The 20071-nt window shown below is 41.2% G+C and overlaps 1 protein-coding gene across 2 annotated transcripts in view; it reads left to right on the top strand.

Annotated features, from left to right (window-relative positions):
* Positions 1-7298: 7298 nt before the first annotated feature.
* Positions 7299-20071, top strand: part of HPGDS (hematopoietic prostaglandin D synthase) — a 32775-nt gene continuing 20002 nt past the window's right edge. For both annotated transcript variants that reach the window (XM_067297083.1, XM_013951605.2), the window contains exon 1: positions 7299-7345. The gene's annotated coding sequence lies outside the window, so the exon portion shown is untranslated. The remainder of the gene's footprint in view (positions 7346-20071) is intronic.

The following is a 20071-nucleotide window of genomic DNA, read 5'->3' as shown; positions in this document are numbered from 1 at the left end:
TGGTTATCACTCTGGTTATCAGAGATTTACCACTATGTCTGGTTATCAGAGAGAGAACATAGAGCACAACCATTGTTGAAAACAGCTTTTTAGCTAGGATGATCTTTCCCAGTGCCAGGAAAGGATTGAACACTGGCAGGGTTATTTTATGCTCTCTGGCACCAGAGAAAAAGGAAAAGGGAGGTGAGGGAGAGACACAAGGGAAGAGTTTGAAGCCAAAGGCTCCACACTGCTCTGTCTCCATCCAGAGAAAGAAGATCACCAGAATGGAAATCAATTGCAATAACCATAGGGGAAAGGAAAGAGGGAGGCTATCTCGGCTTCGAGAAGTTACCTTTTCCCCATTACATGCTGGTTTTCCACCATCTATTTGTAGGAAGGGCTTGTAAACCAGTGCCTCAGCTGGAGGCTATCTACCCCCATTGCTCCTCCTGCAGAGCTTTTCCCAAATGATTCTCATTCAAATTACGCCTGATATTTTGAAAATAGTTTGCAAATAGTTTTGCAGTTTGCACCTGTCTGGTAAGAGAGTAATACTAGCTCCCTTCCCCTGCTGCTATACTTTAAGCCACTAAACAAAAGAGACCATCTTAATATAATTGGTCCTAGGCTTCAACAACTACCAACAGGCGTAAGGCAGAGATAAAGCAATAAAATATTTTTGGCCAGGTTCAGAAACAGTTTCCAGGCCTCTGCACCTGGCTTTGTGCTGCTCTGTTTTCAGCGGGCAGACCAGGAATGCAGTTATCTACCCAACACCCAAGCTTTAGGTAAGTGGAAGCAAGTTGTCCTTAAAAACAACATGCCCACAAGGTCTGAAACAGCAGCAGCCCAGAAGAGGATGCGGAGGAAAGGCCGGGAGGCCAAGCGATTGCATCACGGGGCAGGGCGGCGCATGTTCACCTTAGTCCCCGTAAGCTTCGGCCCGACGGGAGCACCACGCGCTGCTTGTGGCTCACGCCCATCACATCCAGCTCATGGGGAAACACGCACGCTGTGTGATCAGACAGCGCTTGTGCAACCAGCCGCTCCTCTGCGATTTCAGCAAGTCCACAAACCCCAGACAAATGAATGGGGCCAAGAACAGAGGAAGCCAAAACCCTTTTACCTACCTGCCTTGCTCTTTCCAGAGGTGGTATTAAGCCAAAGAATACCTCAGTAACTTCTGTTCAAGCATTTCAGACCAGTTCTTAAATCAAGTGGAGGAAGGAGGACAACAGGCAATCCAAATACAAGATTAAGGACTATTCTGCCATGGTTTTTGAGAAGCATATGCACAGAGTCCCCTTCTTAAACACAAAAAGAAGAAAAGGACAACTTTCAATTTTCCTTATAAATCCAATACAATTTTCTATTCGCTTCTGTGAATTCTCTCTTGACTTCCATACTCAAAGCCTCCTTGGCTTTTGGGTTGAAATTGTTTCTGGTGCATATAGACACAGATTCACCATTTCATCCTCCTGACTCCGCAGTCCATCCCCCCCACAAAAAACAGCCTCAATCCCTTGGGAGATTAACCATTAAGCTCAAAGACTTCCAGTGTTTCAGTTAAACAGATGCATTGCTCACCTACTATCTTCAATGAGATTCTTACACACATGCTTCCCCTAACCTCCTCCAGCATAACAACACATCTGGCAAACAGTGGGGCTTAGGTGTAAGCTAGCTAGAGAATCGGATAATTCCCATCTCTGGAAACAAGTTCAAGTATTTCCCTAGTTCATTTATGTTTGGATTTAAGCGTGCTGGTTTCTACTGTGATTAGAAAAGTTGCTGCTGCAAGATCACTTCTAGAGTTACGGGAGAATGCTTTGTTTCTTTAAAAGTGGAATTCAAGTGGGATGAAGTATTTCACTTGCGTGCTACACGAGGTATCTCCAGTTCTGTCCCGGTGGTAGCAAAACTAGGGCTTAGACACTGATCCTTTCATCTTGCTCATTTTTGCCAGATCACCCCCACATATTGCCAGGAACAGGAACAAACTTCTCCCACTCCAATGCTCTGGGGGAAGAAAAAAAAAAAGGAAAAAAAAGTTCTTTATGATCCACTTTTGTTTCCTTGAAAGAGATGATATCGAATGATTCATTTTGTTAAATCACAAGGGACAGCATGGAGAGATTTTTGGTGAAATTTCACATCTCAAAAGGTTAAACTGAAGGGTTCCTCCTACTTTGACCTTAAAGTGCATACCATGTATAACGGAAGCATGCCCTCCCCGCCCAAGTCCTGCGCTTTCTCAGGGCTCCCCCGGGACCTCCCAGTGAGAGCATTCAGTACTTGTTCATCATGATGAAGCAGCCTAACGGTTGTAAGAAGGCTTTGCTTTAAAAGCTTTTGATATTTGCGTGTTAAGTAACACATTTGTGTAATGCTATCCCTCCTGAAATTGGTGTGGATTTAATCAGGCCGACAGCACACGTTACATTACATTACAAGGCTTACCATTTAACTAACTGCATTGGCCTACTTCTGCGAATCGGAGATTATTCTCTACTCAAAGCAGATTTGATCTCTTTATATACTCATTCCTGCGATGTGATACAATTGCAAGAGTTCACAAGTTGATGAAACCTTGTGATTGAACCCTCCGAACATAAAGAGCCACTATCTCAAATCTTCATGAATACTTTGACCATATGCACAAAATGAGGAACAAAACCCCCTTATCTTCTGTAACTTTTACACAAATATTTAATTTTTAGTTCTTGCTTCCTTTTTACGCAGGGTAACAAAAACCTTAATTGAAATAAGCAAAGCAGCTGACTAGCCCTGACTTGGCTGCACGGTTTTTTGGTTCCATTAGGGAATTTCTACAGGACGTAATGGGAAACAAAGCATCAGTACAGAGACCACAGAGATATGGGTCAGACGTCAGCTGATGTATCAGAACGAGCTCCAGTTCGTGTCTCTGGGCTGAACTGCATCTCCTGAACAGACAGGCCCTCTGGCTATCGATCAAGAATTTGTACTTAAATGTCACTTCTTCATGCAACTCCCTATGAGCTGCGAAGAGTATTATTGCTCATTGGCTAAGTTGGAGGTGCTACTAGGATAAACACACGCAAACACTACTATAAAATTTGGTTGTCCCTACGTCAGCCAGTTTCCCATAAATAGTAGTGCTGAAATAAAGAAAATAAATAGCGCCAGCTAACTCAGGACCAAGTGCTATGTACAGGAAATAGTGAAGCAAATGCACTAGAAGCAGTTAGTTAAGCATTTGGAATTAATGACTAGTTATGGCCCTATTTAAATTCTGAATTGCAAAAACAGCTTCTGAGACAAAAGCCCACTCAAGTTAACACAAGTCCCTTAGTTATCCTCTCTGGGCTTTGGATCATGGTCCTTCATACACAGCCACCTGCACCTGGTGAACACTTCCACTCCTCATGAATAAAACCAAGAGACCATTGCCAAACATAAGCAACTGTGTCTAACAGTCTGCTTTTTATTGCTCTTGCTCTCCACGTAGCAGTTTGAAGAAGCATCTTTCAGTTGATGCTTTAACTGTTCTCAGCAAAAAGGCTCCCTATTGCCAGGAGCGCAGAAATAAAGTTAAAAAGTAAAACCTAAAACCCCCAAATGACTGGCCTTTCTTTAGCTGATTACTTTAAGCTGCCTAGCTTTGAAAGTAAATCTTGGATTTGATTGATCATTAAATGTTGCCTTTTACTATATAGCTATAGTAACGTTGGAATCATGTTTAAGTTTTCCAAATGCATTCATGACCTTTCTATACACATTTGGGGGGGGGGGGGGAGGAACCCTAACCAAAGCAATGCATATCGCTGAAGAAAGCAAGCTGCAAATTTTAGAACAGGCTTCTATTCACACAATGCTGTTTTTAAAGTTCCGTCAACTTTTTTTGATTGTTATTTTTCAAATTAAAAAAAATCAAGAACATGAATTCAGAAGGAAAGTTTTAAACATTTCAACTTTTTCAAAATTAAACATCTGATATTTTCAAAACTTTTTTCTTTGAGCAGAAGTGTTTGTAAATTTAGGCTGCATTTGCCAAACATTAGGTCTATTTGAAACTGAATTTCTCTGGCAGAATTTACTGTTTGCTAAAAGGGACGGCAAACTGCTGAAATCTATTACACATAAAAGGCTGAGTCATCTTAGGACATTGCTGCATTGACAGGTTTCTAAATACAGGCCTAATATGCCTTATGAAGGGGCTTACAAACTATGTGAGGTATTATTATTCATTTCCTATATTCATTTCCTACAGACTCACTTAAGAAAATTAAATGAACATTTAGTAATAACAGCAAAATGTCATAATTCAAAAAAAAAGGGAAGGGGCGGGGCCTGGAAATTGCTAAGAAAGTGAACACGACTGCTATTTCTAAGCTTATGGTAAAACTTCTGGCTTGAGTGGAGTTATTCTCCTGGACATGCAAGTGGAACTGCAGATGCATTAACTGGAGGTTACCACTCTCAGTAAGACAGTCACGTCTTGTCCAGTGCCGCTTGCTCACTGTAAATGCCTGGCTGGCAAATCCCTTCCAGGAGAGGAGAACCTGCAGCCTGGTCGTGGATTTACTCCCATTTCAGCTCAGGGGAAGCTAGACCCTCGCTGTTTCCAAAATGAGCCATCGGAAACCACTTCTGTGGCAGATGTTTCTACTGACACGTTGATTCAGGTGAACTGGGCCACTGACAGTATTACACAGGCTGTCTCATGGCAGAGACTTACGACACTGGCAAAAACATGAAGTGCTGCCTCTTATTTCAATCTTACGCTTAACTATTAACAGGGGGATAAAGTAGAGCAGTGACTGGGAGAAGAGAGGTGGGGAGGGACTGGCAGTGATTCAGAAGGCAGAAGAACGAACCAGCAATACTTATAGATTCACAGAGAAACAGATCTGCACCACGATTTACTGATCCAATCAATAATAGTCCGTGAAGGCTCTGAAAGAGACATCTGTTGAACTAAATCTTGGATTTAACTTTAATCCATGTGACTTCCTCTGTATTTACCTAGGGCTTTCAAATAGAGTGGAGAGCCTCAGTGCTGACCAAGAAACAGTGCCAGCTTCAGCCAGCTGCAACTTCACTGCCAGAAAACCAGATGCTGTTCTATGACCACGGGGCAAAGTGCTGAAATGCAAACAGCCGCGTGGTAGCGGCATGTGACAACAGACTCTCCTAAGAAAATGCCTCTGCTAGTCTTATCTGAAGGTGTCTGATCTGAACGGATGTCTTTCCTCAGGGATTTGATACGTACTTCTTTTAACAGATCATAATCTCAATCAGCAATGTTCTCACAGCTCCTAAAGCTTTCAGGAGTTGGATACAAGCAAAAGGTACTTTAGATGAAGTGTCTCTAGCCAAATGTTGTGGTGAACAGTCCCAGCTTGACTGCATAGGAGCGGGCAATCCAGCAATTTTTTCATGCCATCAACTACTGTTGCAGACTGAATGGGTAAAATAAAGAGCTTAATCTGTAAGAAATCATTATCAGAGGAAGCCAAGTTTAAAGTCTTTTCAGTGCATTACTGACTTAATTATTTTAAATTTACAGACACAAATCACTTAATGTGAGCAAATCACCGGAAAAGTAAAGCTAACATACCAGTATTCTTACTAATGCTTTACTGCGCGGTATCACTGGCAATCCAGCCAAGGTAGGAACAAATTGTTGCCTACCGAAAACAACTCCTGGAGGACACCTTCCCTTTTCCCTTCAGAAAAGTGGAAAACTAGAACCACAACATACCACATTCTACTCCAAAATAAAATAAACTTCTTAGTGGCTCAAAACCTTGCAAATAGTAGTAAAATAAATTTGTTTCATATTATATCCATTTAGTTCTTCTCCAAGAGCAAAGTTTTTGAGAACCATAAGTACCACCTGCTTCAGAGAAACATGCTGGGATCAATTTTGTTATGATTCAGTTCAAATTTTCTACTAATGAAATGAAATAAAAGATTATCAGCTGCTTCTCTGCAACAGAAGGAACTGTCACGTCTCACATAGGCTGGTTTACATACAATGAAGAACTAGCAAAAATAGGGGTTTAGTTAAACCAGTTTAAACTTCCCTAATTTGGACAACATTTTACCATTATCTACCTGCTTACAAAGAAGTACTGATAACTTGTGCTTCTTCCCCTTCCATTTAAATACTGGAGAAAAGGAATGTTAATGCATAAATCTAGACTACAGAGCCAAGGGTTCCAAAAGCAAGGAAGTGTCACCACTGAGGTTTGCCTGGGCAACTCGGCTCTCAAGTCAGGTTACTGATTAGAAGACCCTGGTTTTTTGTCAGCTTTCTCTTGGCTGTTAAGGGTGTTGGTAGCTGAAAACTCAGCTCCTAACACCAGTGGAACGCATTTACCGTGTGGAAATGAGTGGTTTTGAGGCAACGATTAATGCTGCGAGCTATGGGAATCTGACAGCTCCTCCACGCGGGGGAGAGCGCTTTGGTCAGGCCTGCTCTCTGCACCTGCAAAGAGCACTGGCAACCGTTTACTATAAAACCTGAACGAGGCTTCAAAACAGGGCTGCATAGCATGCGCCATACCTGTTTGCTTCGAACACCAAAACTCTTGCTTCAAAACTGCTGCCTTCGGTTGCATGCCAACAGGAAGCCAAAGCACAACAATATTGAATGGACTTTGTCAAGGTCGAGGTACAAACGAATTGCAACACCAGCATCCCCCCTCCTCCCAAAATCTTGCCCCTGCCAAACTGATAAGAACCAGTAAACACCAAAGAGCTCTAACTACTAATATGCATACTAATATACTCAAGGACAGAGCTTGCTGGAATCCTAATTTTCCCTTCTTCACTAATAACTACAAAAATATTTCAAATGACTTTTTACTTTATGACAAAGGTTTAGATATTATACTTTTTTTTTCCCCTGGCTCTCCTGCTTGAATGAGATTGCAGCTATTTAAGGCATCGTTCCATAATTAGATCAGATACTGGAGGGCTTCATGCTATTTACAGAAAATTTAAGACAGCAGTTTCTTGGCTTGCTTCATACATTTTACAGTTTAGGAAGAAACAAAACAAAACTAACATCTGGCTCAGCTCCCTGGTGCCTCATCATTGAAGCATCTATTATTATTATTTTTTTTTAAATGGCACTTTAAATATTTCTTGTCCTCAAGCATAAACTGAAAAATCCCAGTGCCAAGTCTGCTATAGCAGTCTAAAACAAAAAGTCAGGAAGCTGTTATCTGAGGAGATGATATATTTGCTTTGTGTGTGTCACGGGGAGTGGCTTGCATATTAATAAACGGTGTGTATATATAAGCCTTTCCCACCGAGCCCAGCACTCAGACGCCCGCGCGCTGAGAACGGGACCGCGTGTCGCTGCGCCAAAGTGAGTGCCTTTTAAGCTTTGCTTGCTACGCAGGATCCAGCTTCTCTTTCCCCTTTCCTCCTCTTCTCATCTTATTCTGCCCTCATCAGGGACACTGTTATACTAGCTGCGCGGGGTTTGATTTTGTCAAAATATGCTATGTCTACGGCAAGTGCTGAGAATATTTCATTTTTGCAGTTTAAGTTTATTTGACATAAAAGTCTCTGCCTAGTGCTGCTGGCATAGCGAGGGGTAGCCACGAGCTCTGTACATGGCCCACCCGAGTGACTCGAGGACACCGCCTGTATACCTTCTGTGCTGCTTACAGGCACCTCTGACATCGCGCCGAACCTAAGGCCCCCGCAGTCGCGCGCGCTGCTACAGTGAGACCTCAGAAGTTACCGACTACTCCTCTCGGGGCAAAAAGGCAGGCTCCTGAGCCTGTTGATACAGCAAGCCCCTGTTCCTCACCAGCAACTGATGCTATCAGTATTGACCCGCTTTGATAACCAGGGTTCAGAGAGACAGACAGACAGACACACAGTCCAAAGAAAAGTCATTCTAATCAAGCATAGCAACAAAACGTTCATGCAGGAAAGCTCCTGGCAATCTCCAGCACACACTTCTCAGTAAGTGAAAAGCCACTTCAAAGCAATATTCTGTTAGCTGTAAAAGCTGACTTATATACGCGCACTTATGCAACCAAACCAAATCTAGGTTAATGTCAGGAATTAGATGAATATTAGGCAGCGCTAACCAATTCCTCCATATTGTTTTTATATGCTATTCTGTCCATTTTCTGAATTCTTGCCTTCTGGTCATCAATGGATTAACATACTCTCATCCTAATTTCCACCATTATTTTAGAGAGGAAATCTTGCTGCATTTGCTTTCATTTGCTGCTGTTTTCTCTTTTTCAAGGTTTACAATACTTTTTGCTGTGTTTTTTTGTTTTTATTTCAAAATGATTCTCTAAATCTGTTCAGTATTTTCTTTTTAATTTTAACTGCCTTCATTTGCCTGAGTGCATAATCTTCCTGCACATATTTCCTCTGTTAAAAGTCATCCTTCTTTATTTACCACTCATTTCAAACTATTCAAACAAAACTTAGCTGTGAAGTGTTCTTCCTGGACTTCTATGCTTCTGAGAACTGTTTGGGACCACCGGTACCCTTGCACTCAAAAGTTGCAACTTTTGCAAAAGAAGAAAATTTAGACATAAAGGTCTTTCAGAAGTTTACTTCTGCTGACTCTTTTTGTTTTCTTTAATCCTAAATAGAATCCACCTCCTTTAAAGACACATGCACACTGGGAATGAGCCCCCACCACAGACACGCACATGCACACGTAGACACACGCTCATATCTATTTTGATAGAAATAGGATTGAAGCTCTTCGAATTTTAAACAAAATACATACAAAATCATTCTTAGAATTAGTTTAGTTTCTTATTACTAGGAAAAAAAACCTCAAACAACTCATCCCAGTGATTCAGTAACTACTGCGTTTACAGTATATGCCGTGGAGTGCAGCTGTGTCTCAGTTGCACGGAGCAGTGGAGCTATGCTTGTTCAAAAACTTACGCATGTTGTCATGTAATTTCTAGAAAAAATTATTTCCAGACCTCACCCAGGGTGATGATTCAATCTCTTGACAGCTGTGGAAGAAGGGATTTCCACTTTTGTCACATCAACAAATAGGCAATTAAAATAAGCAGCCACTGTTCTTGACTTCCCCAAAACATACTTGCTTTTTGGCAATTACCTGTGTTCAGATTTTGTGCACCTGCAAACATGTGTTAGCCAGTTGTCTTTCCCGCAGAGCCGTCACTCCTCTATGCTGCCAACAAACATACTAGCTCTGCTGCTATAAGGGTTTGACCTTAAGACTTCTTATGTTCCAGGGTCTTCAATACTGCCACGAATAGGATCACTGCAGGAATAATCTCATGGTATATTGTGCCAGAACTTGACTGCACTCCTATATGCAATTATCTTCTTACTTTTCTTCACAATTTCACCAGTCCGTGCTTCGTTAACGTTGGCACAATGCACTTACTTAAGATCTATTGTTGTACTTCGGGTCTTCTGTCTAAAAGCTCAGACAGATGGTAACACTTAGAGCTCGTATGAGTTATTGAGAAAATAGTTTGCCAGATCTTTATTATATGAAGAGTTTTCTTAGTTGTTTTTTGTCACGCACAACCTTCTATTAAGCAGTCAGAAAGCAGAAATAGTTGAAGACAAGTGCACACTTTCAGAATATTTTTGATCAAAATCTCACTGGTAAGTAATAACACTAACACTATATAGCAACCACTGACATACTGTTGGAATTGAATTAGCACGTGGCATGATATGCCACTAAAAGCTATGTTTATTCACATCAGCTACAAATTTATCATATATACTGCATGCACTATTTCAGACTGGCAAATATTTTCACTCTCTTACCAGGTAGCCCAAGAGGCAAAACAAACAAACCAACCAAACTTGCCAAATCCCAAATAATCCATACACACTGTAAACTGACATCATTTTAAAGAACCTCGCTTGTCTGGAGTCAGTCTGCTAAGGCTTCCATAAAACTAACTACTACAATGGACTGAGAAAATGAAATACTTTACTTTGCCCCTCTTCAGAGGCAATTAAAAACATAGCCTTGCTGACATGTCTCTGTAAGGCATAAGCATGAAATGGAATAGGAGAAAAGCGGTCAGCTACATCAGACTGAGAGTCGGCTCTGGCTTTGGGTAACAGAAGTGGCAAAGCAATCTTTTGATGCCAACTATATATTCTGCACCAGGTGGTATTCATGGGGGTGGGCAAGTGGGAGTTAAAGCCTTCCAGCCTGCCTTAGCTCGCTTCTGCCCACCAAAAAATAAACACTGTCATCCTGCAAAAAGAGTCTCATACTGGGCTGAGTTTGAGCAGAAGGAGAAAAGATAAAGGTATACAGAAAGCATGACTTGAATGACCTCACAGTCTTTCTTTAGTTGATATTTGCCAACAGGAAAAAGCTTTTAAATACTTGACACCAGAGTCTGTAACAGTACACCTCAGGTAAATGAGTATTTGTGTTTGGGTACTTTGGGGCAGACCAGAGAACCCATAATGGGCACTGCACAAGAGCCAGACTGTGCTTGTTACTTCCACAAACAAGGGCTAGACTAACCGCAAGCCTTTGCCCAATAAGTACTTTTTCCTTCGGTGTAGAGACAAATAGGTTCAGGTTTTATATACTGAGGAGTCGCATCCCATGCCTGTTGTGAATATAAGGCACTGGATCTTGCATATTGACGGTCGGGTCTACACACAGCTCCCTAAATCTCCAGCCAGGTGTTGCTCAGTGCTGTAGGTCCTCTCAAGCAGGCTGGCAGTGTCCAAACACCGCTTTAGTGGGTCCTGGGTCTCCTCAGGCTTACTCTGGCTATAAAACTAATTTAAAACTTCCCATTTCAAAATACCTGACATAACACAAGAGCCGTGTCCCAGCCCACTGTGCTGGTATCTCCAAGGCACGGCGGTATCTGCTGTATGCCCCAGGACAGAGCAGAAGGACTCAAGGAATTTGTGATCACAGGGCTTGCTGGACAGGAGAAAACTTTAAGGTAAATAACACCTTGCGAGGTCTCAACCACACTGGCTACAGGAATTATATATTGTCCTGAAAATCTACCAAATCCCTTTTTTATGCTTGTAATTCTGTTTATTTCTGGCTAATTGTACAGTGTGCTCACAACATGTGACAGTTAAAGAACAAAGTATTTTAGACTAGCACAGGGAAGGAGCTTGCATTCGTATTCTCCCTTGTACAGAGACAGCCCTCATCTCCCCATCCAGAAAAACAAGTGGCCAGGATATAAAAATTTTCCATATCCAAGGAGAGATACGACGTGACCAAGACAGTCGTATACAAATTACTGTATTGGATAAGCTTGAGCATTCAGGAAATGGACATGAAATCATTCTGGCAAAACTAGCAGCTGCCTTTGCAAAGCTTACTAAACCACTTAAATACAGCAATGTAGTTTGGAACTATGCTCTTTACCATGTAGAGGGATTGTGAGGGGGAGCTGATTTATCTAGCAACTACAGAGACAGATGCAAGGCATGAATTTTACAAGAATGACTGATGTTGGTAGGAATTATGATTATTATTTCAGCTTCTGTTCTACCACAAAACGCTCTAGGGAATTTTCAAAACATCTGATGAGGGAATAAAATACTTAGAATATTCTCTCCTGAGAAATTATCCTAGGTAACTCCTTAGTCTGCATAGTCTGAGATCTCTCTTCTTGCAATTTTATTTACTGGTATTCCTCAGTCTCAGGTGTGTAATCTATTCATTCAAAGTTCATTTCAGCTTGGGATGATGCACAAAGTCTAAGAAGTTAATTACATGAAATTGGGGTCAACTAATTACAAATCACAAGACTGGGCATCAGACAGAAAGCAAAACTGACACAGATGCTCAGGTCCTAAACTGAAAATCCTTGCATGAGAGGCAGAGGGAGATGCACGTTTTGGAGGCAGCCCACAAAACACTGTTCCAGGGCATTTGTTGCAATACTGAATCAGGTACCACCATGGTTGTTGACTCAGTAATGATCATATAAATGCATGAGCCAGACTGCTGAATATTCACACAGAGCTAAGTAGGCACTCAGATGTATAGAATCACTCTCATCCAACAGTTATTTTTATTCTAATAAAAACTTAGCACTGGAGCAAAAACACAAGCTCAATGTAGCAGCTGCTCTACAATAAGCTTAGTATATATGTTCTTTCTAGCTAGAATACAATAGATACACAATCCATTCTCAACCTGCTCCAGAGTTGGTGAGGTGTTTCCAGCTGTACTGTATAGAAGCCATACCTGCCTGTGGATAGAGAGCATGGTGGGAAGGGCCAGATTAACAGCACAGTACAAGCATGATGGGCAATCACTCTCAGCTTTTGGGAAAACAGTGACAAATTGATCCATCCCTCACACAGAGGAGTCAACAAATCACCTTTTCTGTTCAGATTTAACTTTGTTTCAGCTCACTGGTAAACGCTGGGAGGGATATCGGCGGGGGGGACACATAGGATTTGCTGAGGTGTCATGCTTTTCACTCTTTTATGAAGAAGTAAAAGCAGGAAACAACTTTGTTATTGGCCATCCGTTGGGGAAGTAGTTCCCCATTGCTTTTTGCAGTAGGAATACACGACCTGACACTGGCTAACCGCAGTGCTGATGTTTCCCAAGTCTTTACAAACCCCCACTGCAAGGCTCTGCACAGTCTCTGGCTGCCATCAGCCTTTTTGCGCAGATTTCTATGATTGAGCCCATTCCCAAATCGTGCTCTGTGCTGCAGCCTTCTGTTTATTCCCTCAGATGCTCTCATTTACAGTCAGCGCCTGTAATTTTATCTCCTCTACATAATGCAGCGGTAATCAATAAATCAGACTGCTTTTTAAAGTACTTGTTTAGAATAAAAGCATGTCAAAAACCCAGTAACCTAGTCTAGGAATGTATTATTGTTTTTTTCCATGTGATCTAGGAAGGCACGCTTTCCTTCTCCTTCAGGAATGGGGAGATGCAATACCTCACCAGTTATGTCAGCAGAAGACAGCCTGGAGGTGCCAGGCACTGCCTTTCTGCCAAAGATTGCTGCCTCCTTGCACCCGCTGACATGCAAGTGCTCCCTCACCCATTTCGATCCAAGTGAACGGGGCTTTTTCCTCTTACGCGTGCTGCTCCCTCCACCCTCCCATATGCCTGAAGGTTTCTTCTAGAGTTTCAACTCGCCACATCAGCAAAACAAACCTGAAACTTCCTTGGGCAGATAACTGCTTTAAGTTCTCCTGCAGCCTCCTTTTTAAACCAACAGAGCAGGCTTTCATAACCCCTCACTTACATAGTCCAGTTTTACTCACCAGGTCACTTAGCATACTCATATCGTTATTATGTCTCAGTAATTACAGAGTAATGTCTTAATAGCACTTCTCATGTTAGGTGGTTAATTTCCACAGCAGGTTGCAAACAGCCAACATACTGGATAAAGACCCCCCAAAAATATATATTTGCTTGTAGCTGTGTGGATATCTAGTCTTGAAAATCAAGCTAAGCAAGCGTCAAGCCGTAACTATTTAGGGTATTTGAATTTGTTATTTCATAACTCAATCCTACAATGAATTGCACAAACATTTACTTCAGATGATCTTAGAAGGAGGAGTGCAGATTTTTTTCTCTTTTCTCTACAGGGTCCAGATTGCTATCTGGCACAGAAAAAGAAGGGATCAAATGAAAATGTTTACTTTCCATAAATGGGGAAAAAATGGACTACTGCTTTCCAGAGAGCTAGTTTGTTTATGTCAAACTGGGAGCTGACAGCAATTTTATGAAATTACTCAAAACTCTTTATTTCACTGTGTCCAAATGAAGACTACTTTGCAAGTCTTCCATTAATCTTCTGATAGTCTCCAATCCTCCCCTCCTCTCAAAAAACCAGAAATTTTCTTAGCTAGAGAAAAATTAATAAAAACACTTTTTGGCAGAAAACTGTAAAAGTCATTATTATTTTAGCTTTCAAAGACTGAAAATATTTTTTGAGCATCTAAGATTTTTTGACCCCATGTTAAAAGCCAGAGGGGTTCTTGCTTAAAGAAAAAAAGCCATTCCTTCTATGCTCTGAGGAAAATAAGCACTTTAGCTTTTAGCTGCATGATAAGAGGACCATTCTAGATTCTTCAAGCCAGGCTTTGAAGTTGGATTTCTGCAATCTCTAACTTCAGCCAAAAAATCCTACGACTTTTATCAATACTATTATTTACTATGTCTGCATGCTGTACGGAAGATCTTGGTATGTTCCACAATGCTACAGAAACAAGTAGGTGGTTCGTGAAGCTGTACAGGTCTCTCTTACCTGGCTGCTGCCTATTTCTTGGAAGTGTATTTCCTAACTGGTGCCTGCTCCACCCAGCTCATGCAAAACCTCTATTCTGGCCAACACTGCCTCGTGGCTGCAATAAACTGCAGTGCTGATCACCTCCTCTACACAGCTGCTCTTTCTCTGTTCAGCACCTGCCTTTGAGACATCACAGTTAATTAGCACCTCTGTCTCTGGTTTCTGAAAGACAAATCCCAAAGTCCTCTCACCATTAAGCCTTCTATTTCAAGAAGAATGTCACATAAGATACATACTCTTTAAACCTCGTATATTTAGTCATGCAGGAGTTTTCAGCACTGTTCAAACAGAAGAATGTAACCAAAGCCCATCTCCCCCAAATCCTTCCGCCCATTATATCATGCGGGCTAAATGAAAAGGAAGAAATATCGGTGTGAACGTTTTCTATCTTCCCTCCCCTAAAAGGGCAAAGTGTATTTTAAAAAAAGCTTGAGTCATAGCTGTGGAAGTTTTTTTTACTTGCTTTCTACAATAACTATTTAAATCTTCTCTCTCTGGCTCCTTCCTCTGAAAAACTCGAAGGTTTCTTCTTTCACAAAAATTAAGAAGGAAAACTCACTTGGAAAGGGAAATAGTTATAAAGGTCAAGACGGAGAAAGCTGCTTTAATACTCCCCTCACCAGTTAAGAGGAGGAATCTCCATATCTGAAAAAAGGAGAGCCAGTAGGAAAGGCAAACCTGAACTTAATACTCCTAATGTGTCTCAGGGGAAATACAGCAGTAAGTCTTTTCTCTTGTTAAAATCTTACTTTATACTTCATAAAGAAGCACAACTCTCCCCACCTCCTAAGGATCAAAACCAAATATCCATGCTTCATACTTGGATAGTCTACTTTTGATACAAAAGTCTAGGGAAAATTTCTGCTTTAATGTCTAAAGACTCTCTTGACAGTGTATATAGTAAAACAAAACAAAAAACCATAGACCCAACCAACTTCTCTCCTTTCTCTTTCTAAAATGAATTTTCTGGCTAACATTAGCACTGTTGGGTCTAGGGACTGGGACCAAGAAAGGGAATTAATAGTTTTCTCTCTGAAATCCCATCATCATCATAAATGGAAAATGCTTTAGCTGATGTGGGTTAGAAGAACTTCAAGCTACATGAGGTGGCATGATACATCCGCAATACATAGGTGAGTAAATGTATGAATTGACCGAAATCACACCCCCTTGTTAAAAGACCCACATTGAGCTGTTGGATATGCATCTATTTCAAATCCATTCATCAATTTTTTCCAGTCCAACTTTGCAGAATCACTCTGCAAACAAATAGCAACTGATTTAAAGCCAGTAATAATAGAAAGAAAAAAGCCTACCAAGCTTTTATATTTTAACTTTGGATAGATTATTGTTTAGAGAGGGCATGACCTCTATTTCAATCTTGATAAAGCAAGATGCTTCTTAGCAGAAAAACAGCTATAGGCTAAAGAGAGTGGAAGCTGATTTGATGTTATATTTCCAGCTTCTAAAAACATGAAAAGTGGAATGCATAATATCAGCTGCAACAATTCAAATATCAGGATCTTAATAATAATAATTAATAATAATAAGTAATAGCTTAATCTTATCATAAATCATATCATAAGCTTAATCTTATCATAAAATAAACAGAGGTATCCGTGAACTGAATCATCACTCACTAGTCCTTGGAGGGACTTTTCCACCTTCCTCATCACAGATAGTGCCATGTTACTTTCCCACACCCTTCAGCAGATACTGGTTTTTCCTCTAGGAGATTCAGAGATCTAACAGTCTCTCCAGATGGTAGACCACAGACACTGATATCACAGATGCAATCATAAGTTGTATTTGCACATGGAAACGAAATAGAGCTCCTTCTGTGTAAAACTACTGATAAAACCTCAAGCTACAGTCTTCAGTCAGCTTATGTAGTTCCTTCCTCATGTACATGAAAGCTCTGGCATGAGCTCCAACACATATGCATGTACCAAATACAAATCTTTGAAAAGGAGTTTCTTCTCTGGGATTTAATACCAAGACAGTAAACACTTACCAGTTCAACTGAAAACCTAATGTCACTATTGATTTTGAACACAGGGAGGAAGCCTATGACATAGGCAGGCACTTGCTATTTAAATTCGTTGTCCGAGGGGTTAGTCGCCATGTTCAGGACCCCAAACCTTTTGCTGGTAGTGCCAGACCGGTGACTCAGTTTGAGCAAGAACTTTGAAAAGCCCTGAGATGTGTTTTTTTCATCCAACAGCAATTAAAGCTGGGTTTTTCTTTCAGTGCAACAGTTGTGATTCAGAGCTACTTGTGCTCCAGACTGTCCACAGAGTCATCTGTGCCCTGTGCAGTCCAGGGTGCCCGTCTCCTCGGGGGGAATTGCACAACCCCGGCAGGGAGCAACGAGGCCTGTCCCGAACGCTGGCTCTGCCTCTCTTGGCAGACAGACTGAGGCAAACGAGACAGCAAAGCTAAAAAGCAGAAGGTGGCACCCCGCTTCCCTTGAAAGGGGATATCCTAAGAATCACTTACTTTTGGCCAGGGAATGACATCAGACAGTCAAGACATGTAGCTTCCACTTTTTGGCAGGCCCACAACCATCGAATCAGGTGTCAGCTTCCATAAGTGACGCGTAAATTACTTAAGGACCCTCACGATAAATAAACATAATACATCATCTCTTCCAGGCACAGTTTGATTTACAGATTTTCAGCAGTACAAAGATTAACTTTAACCCAACACTACTTGTGTTGCTTGCTTCAGGAAAAAGTTGGGCATTTTTAATCCTGTAACAAGGAAGGAAATAGACTTCATATATTACAGGAAAGGAGAAAGAAAAGAAAAAAAAAGCAGCTAATTTCTCACAGTGCAAAGTACAATTAAAGAGGACTTTGCACAACAAGGCCCCTTTGTCAGACTTTGGATAAACGTTAACAAATAATTGAACTCTGCTCTGTCCTTTTTTCCCCAGGCCAGGGAAGAGCTCCCTGCTGGCTGTCACCTCAAACATTATTTCATTTTCTTAGATAAGGTTATTAACATGCCATCCTTGGTTTTGATATCCCCCTGCCCCTCAAATTTTCATACCATATTCAGCCATGCATCTTTGTCCAGGTTTCCATATCTGTTTTTAGCCTGAGGAATATCTTCTTGTATTACTTTTAAGGCTAGATTTTTCCAAAACAGATGAAATTCCGACCCCCTACAAAGTCCGCCAGAGTTTTGAAGTTCCCTTCAGCAGGGACAGGGTTTTAGGCCGGCTGTGCAGGACTGCGTGCCAGCTGGCAGAGGCAGCCTGCTCTGGACTGCACCAGACCCACACTGAGACCCACAGGCAGACCTACATGGGGACTCTGCAGGAGTGCATCTTGAACAGGCAAAAGTGAAGGCTCTGTACTTGTGGATTTACTCTTCAAAACAGAGCAGGGACCCCTACACTTCTACCCAAGATAGGCAAAAGTATTGCATACCGTGAAGATATCGGAACTGTTTGCTTCTGTATCCTCCACGTATATTCAGGAAATTTCAAGTCTACCAGTACTTTCTTTTCTGTACCAGCACTGGCTGAATTTGAGCCATTTTAGTTACCAGAGAATGATGTTGATTCTTTACTAGGCTTTGGTTTTTAACATTAATCTTGCTTAGAGTTTGCAGATGGACTGCTCAGTCTTTCTTGGTCTGTAACGAAAGCATCACAAATTCATCAGGTAAGCCAGTTTCCCACAAAGATATAAACTGACAAATTATTTGAAACTTGCCCCAAGGTGCCCGAGAAGCTTGCAGCTTTGACCTGAATTTTGACTCATGAATAACATGGAAGATACCACCTTTTGCAGAAGGAAACTAGATATACAGGAATCAGCATCCTACAGGGTCATAACTTTAAAATAAAGTCAAATTCAACTAGTTCAGTTAACTATGTTCAAAGTTACATGCAACAAAGTCAGCGGCTGAGGTTTTAGCAGAAACTGGCCATGAGCGCAGTGCTCTGACCGTATGCCGCACTTCTGGTCCCTGTGCTGCACCCAAGCTCCCCCCCTTCCTCTGCATCCCGTGTTTCCTTCCCCAGGAAGGCAGGAGGGAGACGGCGAGCACCCAGCTCCTGTTCTGACCTGCTGCTGGGGTGCAGCCAGGGCGTGACCCAGACACCACAACTCCAGGGCACTTGGCAGTTTTCTGTTAGCACCGCGCTCACCGCTTTTGAAGTAGAAATACCATCTGCTTGGAAGCCAGATTCACTGGGTGGGAAGTGCTTTACCCAGCCTCCCCTCCTGCAGTTATACACACTTGTCTTTATGACAAACTCACCTGGACAGAATTAACAGCACAAAGCAGGTGGGTAAGTGTTTGCAAGTCTGGGCACCAAGATCCCTTCCACTGGCATGACTAAACCTTAAAAAAAAAAAGTTTTAAACATTCCCCTCCACTCCTCAGACAAAAACAAAAGCACAAAATCAAAGACTTAAAATAAATCCCCCCACACACACCAAAAGAACATTTTTCAATCTTTTAAATACTTTTCATTTTTGATATTTGTTTTTCTGTTTTTCATTTGTTCCTCACTGCTTTTCCTTTACAAAACACACTGGAGGAACAGGGTAAAAGAGAACAAGGGGAATCCCCCCCCAGAACTCCCTTTCTCAATGCTTGGCAAAAAAACTATTCTTAACACAACCTTTTCTTCCATTTAGAAACCTATGTGGAATTGTTTTGGAATCACTACTCCTGACATTTCACCGTGAATACAAATAAAAAATAAAACCTCCAAACATTTACAAAACATGCTTATAGTAAAGCCATAGAGGCCTTTAAAATGTCAAGCGTTTTTGGTAAACTCCTTGCACAGTTTTTTTGGCTCACAGATGGAAAAAAAATTCATAAGCTTAAATGCACATCAGCACTGCAAATATTTGATTACGCCTTATAGTGTATTTATTAGAAATTTGTTTAGCCTTGCTTTAAACATTTCAAACAATGGTTTCCACTACTTCCTTGATAGACCAAAATATTCCACAGCCTACTACAACAGTCAAAGATTTCCTGATATTCAGCCAAAATTCCCTGTTCTTTACATCATCTCGCAACTCCTCATTATACATGTCTTTGTATATAAAACTCACACAGCAAGAATTACGCTCTTTCAAAATACTTGCCACCAGAAATGCTACACTTCACTCATCTCCAACCCACTCTATATATAGCTGCCTACTCCTTGCTTCATGACTGTACATGAAATCCTCTCTTCTTGTTCTTTCTAAATGCCTTCCAGCTGTCAATAACTTTCTGCTAATGAACTGCCAAGTAGCATAGAGATAGCTGAGATACTTGAGCCACATGCGGGTAGTGTCTTAAGTCCATGGCATTGGAACTTCTAACACTATTTATGAAAAAGCATTATGGAGACTCCTAAAAACCAGAAGCAGACAGCTGCTTGGATTTTGCATGGTAAAGGTCATACCATCTGCAAATGCAGACTGAATCATTAGTATTCCCCTGCCTTTAAAAATAACATAAATGTAGAAATTGGATTTTTCTTCATTTTTCTCCCATATCACTACAAAGTCATGTCTAATTTGGACCTCAGATAACCCATACTCTTTTAAAAATGCTGTTCCTCACTCTCAGATGACCACATAAAATCAGCAGTAGGGACAAATGGAAAAGAAACGCTTCAATCTCTTCTTTTCTGACATTAGCTTTCTAGATGTAGATCTAAACCGATAATGCATCAGAGGTTTTAGGTTTGGTTTTCTTTTAAAGATGACCCCCAGCAATAAATTTGAAAATGCAGTAGCAAAATTTTGCCACTTACCTAAAACATGCTTGAA

This window comes from Apteryx mantelli, chromosome 5 (assembly GCF_036417845.1).
Source record: "Apteryx mantelli isolate bAptMan1 chromosome 5, bAptMan1.hap1, whole genome shotgun sequence".
Taxonomy (NCBI): domain Eukaryota; kingdom Metazoa; phylum Chordata; class Aves; order Apterygiformes; family Apterygidae; genus Apteryx; species Apteryx mantelli.
Note: the sequence above shows the minus strand (reverse complement) of the source record. Positions and strands in the feature narration are given on the sequence as shown.